The sequence below is a fragment of the Oncorhynchus tshawytscha genome, linkage group LG19 (assembly GCF_018296145.1).
Source record: "Oncorhynchus tshawytscha isolate Ot180627B linkage group LG19, Otsh_v2.0, whole genome shotgun sequence".
Lineage (NCBI taxonomy): Eukaryota > Metazoa > Chordata > Actinopteri > Salmoniformes > Salmonidae > Oncorhynchus > Oncorhynchus tshawytscha.
This window is the reverse complement of record NC_056447.1, coordinates 35,861,507-35,875,597: the sequence shown is the minus strand read 5'-3', so window position 1 is coordinate 35,875,597 and position 14,091 is coordinate 35,861,507. Positions and strand designations below refer to the sequence as shown.

At 41.4% G+C, this 14,091-nt stretch overlaps 1 pseudogene; it reads left to right on the top strand.

Moving 5' to 3' along the window:
• The window catches only part of LOC112218965, a 149,512-nt pseudogene that overhangs the window by 123,011 nt on the left and 12,410 nt on the right, over positions 1-14,091 (top strand).

Genomic DNA, 14,091 nt, shown 5'->3' with positions numbered 1-14,091 from the left:
GCTCTCCACTTTCTGGAGGATCAAGTTTTGAAATCAGTGGATTTAGAGTATGATAGCTAAAGAGATGGAGGAAACACCTGTCTCCAGAATTCATCTTCAAACTAAGGGCAACTGTGGCATGGCATTCCTGACAGGGAGACTTTTTTGACAGAAAGTGGTTTTATTTCAAGCTAACGTTAACACGTTATTATTGGTTTCCCGGAGCCATGCGCTGTTCTAGTTAAAGCCTAATGTTAGCTAGCTAATGTTGAACATGGTTGGTTAGCTCCGAGCACTGTGGCATTGTTGACACTGTTTATCGTTTAACTTCTTAACGCTACCCATCCCTGTCGCGGGATCATTTTCGTCAGAAACCGCTGAATAGCATAGCGTAACAGTCAAATAATATTACAAAAAAATATTCATATTCATAAAATCACAAGAGCAATATTGCAAAACACAGCTTAGCCTTTTGTTAATCCACCTGTTGTCTCAGATTTTGAAATGATGCTTTACAGAGAAAGCAATCCAAGCGTTTGTGTAAGTTTATCAATACCCTAGCATAGCATTATGTACACTTAGCATCAGGAAGCTTGGTCGTGAAAATAAGAAAAACAATCAAATTAACCGTTTACCTTTGATGATCTCTGGATGTTTTCACTCACGAGACTCCCAGTTACACAACAAATGTTCCTTTTGTTCCATAAAGATTATTTTTATACCCAAAATACCGACGTTTGTTTGTCGCGTTATCTTCAGAAATCCACAGGAAAGAGCGGTCACGACAACGCAGACAGAAATTTCAAATAGTCTTCATAATGTCCACAGAAACATGTCAAACGTTTTTTTATAATCATTCCTCAGGTAGTTTTTAAAATATATATTCGATAGTATATCAACCGAGTGTGTAGGTTTTTCAATAACAGCGGGAGGAACAATGGCGGCTTTACTCTGTAGCGCAAAAACTCACCTATCCACTTACGCAATGTGATCTTTCACGCTCATTTTTCAAAATAAAATCCTGAAAGTATGTCTAAAGACTGTTGACACCTTAGGAAAGCCAGAGAAAGAGGATAGGCATGCATAGGAACAGAAGGGTTTCAAAATAAGAGGCACTTCCTGATTGGATTTTCCTCAGGGTTTTGCCTGCAATATCAGTTCTGTTATACTCACAGACAATATTTTGACAGTTTTGGAAACTTTAGAGTGTTTTCTATCCTAATCTATTAGGATAGATATATGCATATTCTAGCATCTGGTCCTGAGAAATAGGCTGTTTACTTTGGGAACGTTATTTTTCAAAACATAAAAATAGTGCCCCATAGCTTCAAGAGGTTAACTAGCTAATGTTATCTGGCTGGCTCGTTAGCTAATGTTACGTGACATATGTACAACACCCGTTGAATATGACCGTAGTCAGTAAACATCTGCAAAAAAGTGTAATGAAATTGTTGCAAGCAGAGCTAGTTAGGCTGTTTTCATGTTGTCCAGAGGTAAACAAATCATCGGCCAGAGTGTCAAGTGCGCGCTTTGAGAATGAAACGAGATGGGTGGGGCTAAAGCTTAGGTTGAGGGTGTGAATGATGCTGAATGGGTGTAGACAAAGAAGAGCTCTTCACTATACTGTATAGCAAAACATTCAATGGCGATTTTCTCAAAAAGGGGGGTTTGCAAGTTCATCAAATTTCAAAGCAGAATTACTTTCCCATTGTTCCTCAAATGCAGTGTATGATATAGCATTTTGGAGCTCTGAGTCTCTACTTTTGTATAATGTCAAAAACACCTTTTCAAATTTTGCTACATAAGACCGAATCCAGATGATCAGTCACATACAGTGCTTTGCGAAAGTATTCGCCCCCCTTGAACTTTGCGACCTTTTGCCACATTTCAGGCTTCAAACATAAAGATATAAAACTGTATTTTTTTGCGAAGAATCAACAACAAGTGGGACACAATCATGAAGTGGAACGACATTTATTGGATATTTCAAACTTTTTTAACAGATCAAAAACTGAAAAATTGGGCGTGCAAAATTATTCAGCCCCCTTAAGTTAATACTTTGTAGTGCCACCTTTTGCTGCGATTACAGCTGTAAGTCGCTTGGGGTATGTCTCTATCAGTTTTGCACATCGAGAGACTGACATTTTTTCCCATTCCTCCTTGCAAAACAACTCAAGCTCAGTGAGGTTGGATGGAGAGCATTTGTGAACAGCAGTTTTCAGTTCTTTCCACAGATTCTCGATTGGATTCAGGTCTGGACTTTGACTTGGCCATTCTAACACCTGGATATGTTTATTTTTGAACCATTCCATTGTAGATTTTGCTTTATGTTTTGGATCATTGTCTTGTTGGAAGACAAATCTCCGTCCCAGTCTCAGGTCTTTTGCAGACTCCACCAGGTTTTCTTCCAGAATGGTCCTGTATTTGGCTCCATCCATCTTCCCATCAATTTTAACCATCTTCCCTGTCCCTGCTGAAGAAAAGCAGGCCCAAACCATGATGCTGCCACCACCATGTTTGACAGTGGGGATGGTGTGTTCAGGGTGATGAGCTGTGTTGCTTTTATGCCAAACATAACGTTTTGCATTGTTGCCAAAAAGTTCAATTTTGGTTTCATCTGACCAGAGCACCTTCTTCCACATGTTTGGTGTGTCTCCCAGGTGGCTTGTGGCAAACTTTAAACAACACTTTTTATGGATATCTTTAAGAAATGTCTTTCTTCTTGCCACTCTTCCATAAAGGCCAGATTTGTGCAATATACGACTGATTGTTGTCCTATGGACAGAGTCTCCCACCTCAGCTGTAGATCTCTGCAGTTCATCCAGAGTGATCATGGGCCTCTTGGCTGCATCTCTGATCAGTCTTCTCCTTGTATGAGCTGAAAGTTTAGAGGGACGGCCAGGTCTTGGTAGATTTGCAGTGGTCTGATACTCCTTCCATTTCAATATTATCGCTTGCACAGTGCTCCTTGGGATGTTTAAAGCTTGGGAAATCTTTTTGTATCCAAATCCGGCTTTAAACTTCTTCACAACAGTCTCTCGGACCTGCCTGGTGTGTTCCTTGTTCTTCATGATGCTCTCTGCGCTTTTAACGGACCTCTGAGACTATCACAGTGCAGGTGCATTTATACGGAGACTTGATTACACACAGGTGGATTGTATTTATCATCATTAGTCATTTAGGTCAACATTGGATCATTCAGAGATCCTCACTGAACTTCTGGAGAGAGTTTGCTGCACTGAAAGTAAAGGGGCTGAATAATTTTGCACGCCCAATTTTTCAGTTTTTGATTTGTTAAAAAAGTTCGAAATATCCAATAAATGTCGTTCCACTTCATGATTGTGTCCCACTTGTTGTTGATTCTTCACAAAAAAAATTGTTTTATATCTTTATGTTTGAAGCCTGAAATGTGGCAAAAGGTCGCAAAGTTCAAGGGGGCCGAATACTTTCGCAAGGCACTATATGTGTTTTTTCATAGTTTGATGTCTTCACTATTATTCTACAATGTAGAAATACAATAGCAAAAATAATGAAAGACCCTTGAATGAGTAGGTGTGTCCAATCTTTTGACTGGTACTGTATGTAATGTACTGTCTTAACCTCTCTAGGGTACACTAGCGTCCCACCTCGTCAACAGCGAGTGAAACTGCAGGAAATCCCATAATTAAAATTCCTCAAACATACAAGTATTTTACACCATTTTAAAGACACACTTGTTGTAAATCCAGCCACAGTGTCCGATTTCAAAAAGGCTTTACGACGAAAGCCCACCAAACTATTATGTTAGGTCAGAGCCAAATCACAGAAAAACACAGCCATTTTTCCAGCCAAAGAGAGGAGTCACAAAAAGCAGAAATAGAGATAAAATTAATCACTAACCTTTGATGATCTTCATCAGATGACACTCATAGAATATCATGTTACACAATACATGTATGTTTTGTTCGGTAAAGTTCATATTTATATCCAAAAATCTGAGTTTACATTGGCGCGTTATGTTCAGTAGTTCCAAAACATCCGGTGATTTTGCAGAGAGCCACATCAATTTACAGAAATACTCATAATAAACATTGCTAACAGATACAACTGTTATGCATGGAATTTTAGATCCACTTCTCCTTAAATATTTAAGGACTTTGATGCTGGTGAACAGCATATGCTGGTATGCTGGTCACCAGTGTCTGAAACACATGTTGGTATGTTGATCACCAGAACACCAGGTCACCAGCAAAAACACAGCGAAGGCACCAGAAAAAACACAGCGAAGGCACCAGAAAAACCTCAGAAAAGGCACCAGAAAAACCACAGAGAAGGGACTAAAAAAACCACAGAGAAGGCACCAGAAAAACCACAGAGAAGGCACCAGCAAAAATGAAAAGAAGGCTGGTTACCAGCACAACCATCCTATGCTGGTCTCTGCTGTTTTTTCAGCAGGGTGTAAAGTGATATGGTGAGCTGAATATCAATCGTTATTTCATTGGGATTAAAAGAAAATGACAAACATAATTTTGAAAGTGTATAGGATTAACATATCGAAACCCCTGTAAAATAGTCTTCATGGTCATTTTTCATCATGCTGATTTTCCATTGCCAAACCTTTCATCCTTGCTTCCTTCAACATTTTGTATCGCCAAGCCTTTATCCTTAATTCCCCACACCCACTTCTTTCCCACCCACCAATATCTTCATCGGTCTCTAACCTCTACCACTCTAAGACACAGTGGCCGTGTCTGAAATCTGGCTTGCCTACTACTTATTTAAACTGCATACTGTGTAGTAATTATACTACATACTATTTAGAACTTGCTATTTAGTAAAAAAAAGGTATGCAGTAAGCAACAAATATCAACATACTACTCATCCATACTGAAAAGGTGTCATTGAATGCGCAATCACTCCTTATCCTGCCATTTGTTAAGTTTTCTAGAATGCGGCAACCCCTATTCTGATTATCAGCTGTTGTCGACAAGGGCGTGATTTAAAAAAGAATATTCCCCAATAGTGTGCTGCACATTCTACTAGATTAAATGCTGATATTACTGTAGTATGACATCTGGCATTTAAAGTATTGTAGATTTTCAAAATTTCACGTATTATATTTTTTATTTATTCGGACAAGCCCTGCTCCCCCGCCCCCTCATGTATGCACCTCTCATGTATGCATGTCTCCAATCATTAGCACTCTCAACGCTAATATCTTAAACACCTTACCATGCCATGCAGTACCGTCTCAAGCCTGGCTCAATGACGAGGTGAGTCAGCTTTCAAATAACACCAGCCATCAATCAACACCGCATATACTAGGTTTCCATAGTAACCGTGGTCAAGCTAAAGACTGCTCTCTCTCTTTCTCATTTCTTTCTTTAACAGATTCACATGTCACTCATCACACACATCCTGTCTGTGGGAGGGTGTCATGTGCTGTATGCTCTATAGGAAATAATTATAATCATATAACAACGGTTTGTTGTGGCATGCATTTGACATGTGTTTTATTATAATGAGAAAGTCTGTACTCCACTTCAAACAGACCTCAATGATAGAAAATAACAGTGAAAATAATTTACTGCTTACACCTTGGCATAGAGATACTTTGTGTAAAATAAAAAATATACCATGAACATGTTTAATGTGCCCTGTAGTCTTCCATCTCTTCCCCAAGGTGTGAGTTCACTCATCTCCCAAACAACGTTGTGTGTCTGGTCCTTTGGGTTCTGAAAACCAAAGTGCATCACACAAAATTATGGGGCCTTGCTCTGCCAAAAGAGCAAAATCATTTCAGCAAAACCCTTGAGAAATAAATGTGTCAATCAAAGGCATCTCATGTGCCTGAACGGCTCCAAATTTCACATGCCCCTCACATTTTCTCACATGATTTAAAGTGACCTGTCTCTCGACCGCCTCTTTTTAAATCTTTCTGGATGAGACACAATGCACGAGAGAGAGAGAGAGAGAGAGAGCGAGAGAGAGCAATAGATAAAGTGAAAGAGAAAGAGGAAGTCTGAGAAGTAAAGAGCGAGAGATTCTGCCCAAATACATCCCGCTTTTGTAAATGAGAAAAATGTCTCTAATGTTATTTATAATACCCTGACCTGCCTTGACTCTTTTCTCTCCTTCTTTCCCCCTCTCTCACTCTATTTTCCTGCTGACAGAGAGAGAACTAAGCAGTAGCATCCCTGCTCTCTCTAAGCTTGAACTCTGTGTGCTGGCGGAATATAGAGTGTAGCTTTTATTTTCTGTGTGACTTTCCGTTCAATGAGATTTGGAGAAGGTGACTTTTATCCCTTAGGGGAGAAAAAAAAGAAGATGCTCTTATGCACTCACACATGGTACAGCACTGGGGTGAGGAAAATAAAAGAAAGAGAGAAAAACATTTTTTTTTTTTTAAAGCTACAGCACTCGGACCCATTTACTAAGCTACTTCTATCTCTGTGTATGACTCCTGGACTGCTAACTGTGAGGGAAGTTGGCACAGCATAATAAGAAATACAAAGATGTATTATCAGATAGAAGTAATGGAGCCATGCATACAGATATTCCAAGGCTTACTTTCCCTGTTTAATTTCCTCCTTAGAGAATTAAATGACCTGCAGTATTAACCTTCAAGGCAAAATAGAAGATGATTTTCCTTTATCACAAAAAAGGGATAATTTTCATCTGAGAATTACACAGTCACTAAGAAACAAAGCTTAGCATTGGAGCCAAGGGGTTAACCCAAATGTCCAGGGATGCTTTTGTGAGAGCCACATCAAGGCTAAAGTCAAACACTGAATCCCCAAAACCCTCTAGCCCCAACATACAACTCCCCTTCAGCTGAGCTGATCAAAAATGTACTCTAAAGTAAGCAGCTGTCTATCGATCTGACAACCATGCCAGATCTCAGCCATGACAGATCCATTTCTAATGAGTCCAGTGGGGGGTGGGTTCCAGAGAGATCGAGACATGCCCTGAGGGTCATGGGATGGTAAAGGGGTCTCATAGGTGTTTTAAAATTGTGAATACACCCTAGGCTCAAAGGGTGTTTGATCTGCGGTACACTGTGACGTTGGATCAATACACCACTCCGCTGTGGTTTAACCCCCCTCTTTCCTCCTCCTCACGTCCCTTCTATTTTCCTTTTCATTTAATTTCTAACCCACACCTTTTCAGAAGAGTATGCAGGCTGGCTTTTTAGTGTCAGTTCAATAAGACTCTGTAGGTCTGTGGAAGATTGCACTTTTTTTTCTGTAGATTTCTATGGTGCTCAAACACCTCATCATGATTCTATTTTATTGTTTTGACCATTGAGTCTCATCTGAAAGTGATTATTTTCAGTTTTGATCCGATCTTTTAACCTTAGGTAGAGTTTATTGAAATTCATACGAAGTTATTTCCACCAAAAATGTCACAACTTTAAACTGGGTAAAACATAGATGGTTAACGTACTGTAAGTCTCTACCTCCCTTCTTCCCAGTGTCTAAGTGGTGGCTGCTCAACCAAGCGTACTAACGACAACAGCCACATAAAATTACAAAGCAGCACGCTCCATGTTAACAGATGCCACCGATAGGTTCTTGTCAAGATTGTCCACGCTACTCCGGGGCTGACTGTGTTCTTTCAGGGTGGGGAGTGAAGTTAACAAATGACAATGGAAGCAGAGCCAATCACAGAGCAGGGCCCCTGATACGGCGTCGTGCTGACACTTTCTCCAGCCCGGGCCATGTGATGCATCTCCCTGGCTGTTTTCTGTTAACTCTGCTCTTTCAGTACAATCCATTCTACCACACAGAAGCCTGATGTCACTGCAGCATCTTCCAAGTCTCCCTCCCTCTCATTCCCTCCTCCACCTACAGTATCTATCCATTGGACATTGCAGGTGTGTTCGGGGTGTTTATGGATGCCAGTGGTCTGTGTCATTCCTGCCGTGTCATGACATTTCACCACTGTATGTTATCTGGGGGGCTGAGGTGCAGATTTCCATTGTCCTGCAGACCCTGTCTACAGTCCTCTCTGAAATATGAGGAGACTCCCAGACCATGGTTGATCACATCCTTACTGCTGACCAGCCATTTCTCTCCCTCTTCACTGATTCCCTTTTTTATTTCTCTATCCCCAACCTTTCCCAATGAAGATCACACTACAGCAAGATGGTGTGTATCCTAGCTGCATATTCAGTTGCTGTCAGGCCACTTTATTATTCCTGCGAGCCAGTCAGGAGTAGTCAAGTGGAGTAGTCTACAGTGCAGTCTCTCTGACCGATGTCTCTGAGTGAGGTGCCCTCCCTATCTCAGCTTTCCCTGAGATAGATAAAGATACTGGTGGGTGGTGGGTTTTTATTGGTAGAAATAGCTTTTGCTGTGGGGGAAAGCTTTGTAAAAAAACAAGTGTGCTATTCCATCATACTGTATGTGACATACTGTAAGTTTATGATGAAGATGGTGCTTATCTGGGTTTTCTGACCCGATGTATGTCATTGTTACCCACCACCGTGACACATAAAAGTGAGACATAAAAGTGGCTGTTTTTACTGTATGGTGTCTGAATTAAATTCAGTTCTAAGACTGTCTGGATGGTCCCTGCTTCTGTTCCTGAAGAGATTCCTGCTTTGGGCCTGATCTGTCACTATCAGCAGTTCTTAGGCTATGTTCTTGTCATTGTTTTAACCCCGATTCCTAATTCAGTGTAGTCAGTAAACTAGAGTAACAAACATGGTTTTAAAACATGTGCCAAATGAGGGGGTCAGAGTTGGTTGGCCCCTCTTACCTCTGCAACTCATATCAGGGCAACAATTGCTGCACTTCCTGGAAGAAACTCAGTGTTTTCACAGGGAGCAGCAGATAATACATCAGGAGATGACTCTCCAGCTGGCGCCACATCACTCCTAAAGAGACATCCTCCATAGCTTTTCTTTTTACTCTCTCTCTCTTATTGTCTCGCTCAGGTCACAGTGTGCTGTAATCTCAAAGGCAATAAAAGGAAGTGAATAGCTAATCGTTGGATAAAAATTGAATACATTTAAATAGATCTGAAAGCCGGCAATTTGTGTGAGAATTATCATTTGAAGATGAGAACACTGAACTGATCATCAGATGTCTTGAACCATGGAACTCCATAATTACCTTGCAACCCTACCACTGGGTAATTTCACAAGGATAACTCACTTATGTAGTTTATTCTGTAATTTGGGGTGTATTTTAGGTGAGAAAAAGGTATGAGACACCTACATTACAGCCTTGGACTTATCATGACATGCCATTAATCAGGGATGGGAAAACTACGGCCCGTGTGTCAGATCCGGCCCGTGAGCCCATTCAATCTGGCCCATGGGAGGTTTTGGGGGGAAATTATTATTTTGGGGTAAAAAAACAACACTTCAGATGGGAAATAATTGTGAAAAAACATACAAAATCCAGCCCACTCTTGGAACGTCTAAAACTAGATAAGAAGTATGTAGAAATTATAATGGACCTATATTGTTACGGTTTTCCTCCGTTGAAAGAGAGTCGGACCAAAATGCGCCTTTCCGCTTTCGCCGCCTCCAGTTCTTCTTTGGGGCGGCGATATTCTCCAGGCTGTGTCCAGGGTCCTTTTCCGTCCAATATCTCCTCCCACGTTCAGAAATCCTGTGATCGCTGCTCCTCACGATAAACAGGGGGTGTTGGCTCAGGTTTGAACCCTGACTCTGCCGCACTCTCCCTGAGCCCCCCCCAATAAATATTTGGGGCTGACTCTCGGGATTCCTTCTGCGCCGCCGTGCTTGTCTCTTCGACTCCATTCTCCTATAGCCCTCTTTGCACTGCTCCAGCAAATCCCAGGCGGGCTCCGGCACTCTCTCTGGGTCGACCGCCCACCTGTCTATTTCCTCCCAAGTCGTATACTCTAAACTTCGTAGCTCCTGCTGCCGCTGCCTGTCACCACGCTGCTTGGTCCTGGTGTGGTGGGTGATTCTGTTACGGTTTTCCTCCGTTGAAAGAGAGTCGGACCAAAATGCAGCGTGGTTAATACGATACATCTTAAATGAAGACGACACACGATAATACAAAACAACAAATGGAACGTGAAAACCTATACAGCCTATCTGGTGAAAATACAAAACACTGAGAAAGGAACAATCACCCACGAAACACTCAAAGAATATGGCTGCCTAAATATGATTCCCAATCAGAGACAACGAGAATCACCTGCCTCTGATTGAGAACCGCCTCAGGCAACCATAGACTTTGCTAGAACACCCCACTAAGCCACAATCCCAAAACCTACGAAAACCCCCCATATATAAACACAACACAAAATAAACCCATGTCACACCCTGGCCTGACCAAATAAATATATAAACACAAAATACTAAGACCAGGGCGTGACATATATTTACAGTTGAAGTTGGAAGTTTACATGCACTTATGTTGGAGTCATTAAAACTTGTTTTTCAACCACTCCACAAATGTCTTGTTAACAAACTAGAGTTTTGGCAAGTCGGTTAGGACATATACTTTGTGCATGACGCAAGTAATTTTTCAAAGAAATGTTTACAGACAGATTAGTTCACTTATAATTCACTGTATCATAATCCCAGTGGGTCAGAAGTTTACATGCACTAAATTGACTGTGCCTTTAAACAGCTTGGGGGGAAAAAATGATGTCATGGCTTTAGAAGCTTCTGATAGGCTAATTGACAACATTTGAGTCAATTGGAGGTGTACCTGTGGATATATTTCAAGGCCTACCTTCAAACTCAGTGCCTCTTTGCCTGACATCATTGAGAAAATCAAAAGAAATCAGCCAAAACCTTAGAAAAACGATTGTGGACCTCCACAAGTCTGGTTCATCCTTGGGAGCAATTTCCAAACTCCTGAAGGTACCACGTACGAACAATAGTACGCAAGTATAAACACCATGGGAACACACAGCCAGATGAAGGTACTTTGGTCCGAAAAGTGCAAATCAATCCCAGAACAACAGCAAAGGATTGTGTGACGATGCTGGAGGAAACAGGTACAAAAGTATCTATATCCACAGAAAAACAAGTCTTATATCAACATAACCTGAAAGGCCGCTCAGCAAGGAAGAAGCCACTGCTCCAAAACCGCCATAAAAAAGCCAGACTATGGTTTGCAACTGCACATGGGTACAAAGATCGTACTTTTTTGAGAAATGTCCTCTGGTCTGATGAAAAACAAATATAACGGTTTGGCCTTAATGACCATCGTTATGTTTGGAGGACAAAGGGGGAGGCTTGCAAGCCAAAGAACATCATCCCAACCGTGAAGCACGTGGGTGGCAGAATCATGTTGTGGGGGTCCTTTGCTGCAGGAGGGACTGGTGCACTTCACGGATATATTGAAGCAACATCTCAAAACATCAGTCAGGAAGTTAAAGCTTGGTCGCAAATGGGTCTTCCAAATGGACAATGACCCCAAGCCTACTTCCAAAGTTGTGGCAAAATGGACAACAAACTCAAGGTATTGGAGTGGCCATCACATCCTCAATCCTATAGAAAATTTGTGGGAAATTATATTATTGAAAAAGTGTGTGAGTGCGCGTTCTTAAAATAAAGTGCTGATCCTAACTGACCTAAGACAGGGAATTTGTACTAGGATTAAATGTCAGGAATTGTGAAAAACTGAGTTTAAATGTATTTGGCTAAGGTGTATGTAAACTTCCGACTTCAACTCTACCACTTGATGTTGTTCCGGTAGTGTGTAGTGTACAACACAGACGGCTGGTGTCAGCTTAGTTGGGGAGCACAGGCTCATAGTAGTGGCTGGAACGGAATAAACTGAATGTTATTGACACATGAAAAACACGGTTTTCATGTTTTTTGATACCATTCACTCCATTCCATTCATTATTAAGAGCTGTCCTCCCCTCAGCAGCCTCCTGTGGTGTACAGCATGTTCCCAATAATGCTCAGCATTATTGTTGAGACTATACTCTCAGTTCTTGTTCACTAACAGTGTCATCTCTATTGCATGTTGGGAAATATCTTTACAACATTCCGTAAAATGTGTGATTTCAGTTTTATCCCACCAATAATAGGATTAGTTGCTGTGTGAGAGTGGGACTTGCTTACAAGATCAAAGAGGAGAGGGGAAACAAGTTGCTCAGAGGAGACGTGCTTGTCCAAGGGGGACACAGTTTGTCATTTAAATGATTTAGCAAAAAATCCAGATATTCTCAAACATTTGAATGGAGATCAGAGGCATGCAAAGGAACATTTGAATTATTATAAGTTAACCGAAAGGCTCTATTGAATCTGTATCACTGGAGTGTTATCGATTTCGCAATAGAAATGTAAAGGTAATTTCCAATTGACCCGACATGTGCAGGGTTTATGGTGAATGCAGTCTCCTCTAACGCGGGAACATTGTCTTTCATTTTCAATCATTCAGGCACGCTCAACTTCCACGATACGGATTGAATAGAGCTCTAAAACTCTCTCTGGAAGTTTGCTCCCTTACTAACTATTTTTTACCGAGTGTATTTATTTTCTTGAAAGTTCAGTCCATGCCTGTGTGAATAGCCTTGATATACTTACTATGCCGTCTTGCTTCCTGCAGTGTATTCTAACACAAACTATAGTGCCTTTGGAAAGTTTTCAGACCCCTTGACTTTTTCCACATTTCTTTTTACATTACACCCTTATTCTAAAATCGATTAAATAAATACAAATCCTCTGCAATATACACACAATACCCCATAATGAAAAAGTGAAAACAGGTTTGTAGAATTTTTGCAAATATATAAAAAATTCAAAATAAATAACTCATTTAATTAAGTATTCAGACCCTTTGCTATGAGACTAAATTGAGCTCAGGTGCATCATGTTTCCAGTGATCATCCTTGAGATGTTTCTGAAACTCGATTGGAGTCCACCTGTGGTAAATTCAATTGGTTGGTCCTGATTTGGAAAGGCACACACCTGTCTATATAAGGTCCCACAGTTGACAGTACATGTCAGAGCAAAAACCAAGCCATGAAGTCTAAGGAATTGTCAATAGAGCTCCAAGTCAGGATTGTGTCGAGGCACAGTTCTGGGGAAGGGTACCAAAACATTTCTGCAGCATTGAAGGTCCCCAAGAACACAGTGGCCTCCATCATTCTTAAATGGAAGAAGTTTGGAACCACCAATACTCTTCCTAGACCTGGCCAAACCCGAGAAATCGGGGGAGAAGGGCCTTGGTCAGGGATGTGACCAAGAACCCGATGGTCACTCTGACAGAGCTCCAGAGTTCCTCTGTGGAGATGGGAGAAGCTTCCAGAAGGATAACCATCTCTACAGCACTCCTCTACAGCACTCCTCAGCCCTACAAAAGCTACTCCTCAGTAAAAGGCACATGTCAGCCCGCTTGGAGTTTGCCAAAAGGCACATAAAGACTCTCAGACCATGAGAAACAAGATTATCAGCTCTGATGAAACCGAGATTGAACTATTTGGCCTGAATGCTAAGCATTGCGTCTGGGGGAAACCTGGCAGCATCCCTACGGTGAAGCATGGGGGCGGCAGCATCATGCTGTGGTGATGTTTTTCAGCGGGAGAGACTGGGAGACTAGTCAGGATTGAGGCAAAGATGAACAGCGCAAAGAACAGAGAGAGACTTAATGAAAACCTGGTCCAGAGCGCTCAGGACTTCAGACTGGGATGAAGTTTCACCTTCCAACAGGACAACAACCCTAAGCACACAGCCAAGACAACACAGGAGTGGCTTCAGGACAAGTCTCTGAATGTCCTTGAGTAGCCCATCAGAGCCCGGACTTAAACATCTCTGGAGAGACCTAAAAATAGCTGTGCAGCAACACTCCCCATCCAACCCGATAGAGCTTGAGAGGATCTACAGAGAATGGGAGAAACTCCCCAAATAGAGGTGTTCCATGCTTGTAGCACCATACCCAAGAGGACTCAAGACTGTAATCACTGCCAGAGGTGCTTCAACAAAGTACTGAGTAAAAGGTCTGAATATTTATGTAAATGATATGTCTAAACATCTGTTTTTGCTTTGTCATGAGGCTGTAACCTAACAATATGATGGAAAAGTCAAGGGGTCTGAATACTTTCCGAAGGCACTTTGTATTAAAATAAAATAAAGAGAAGAAATATACATGTTCTATATTTTATATGGCAAGGTAAACAGATCTA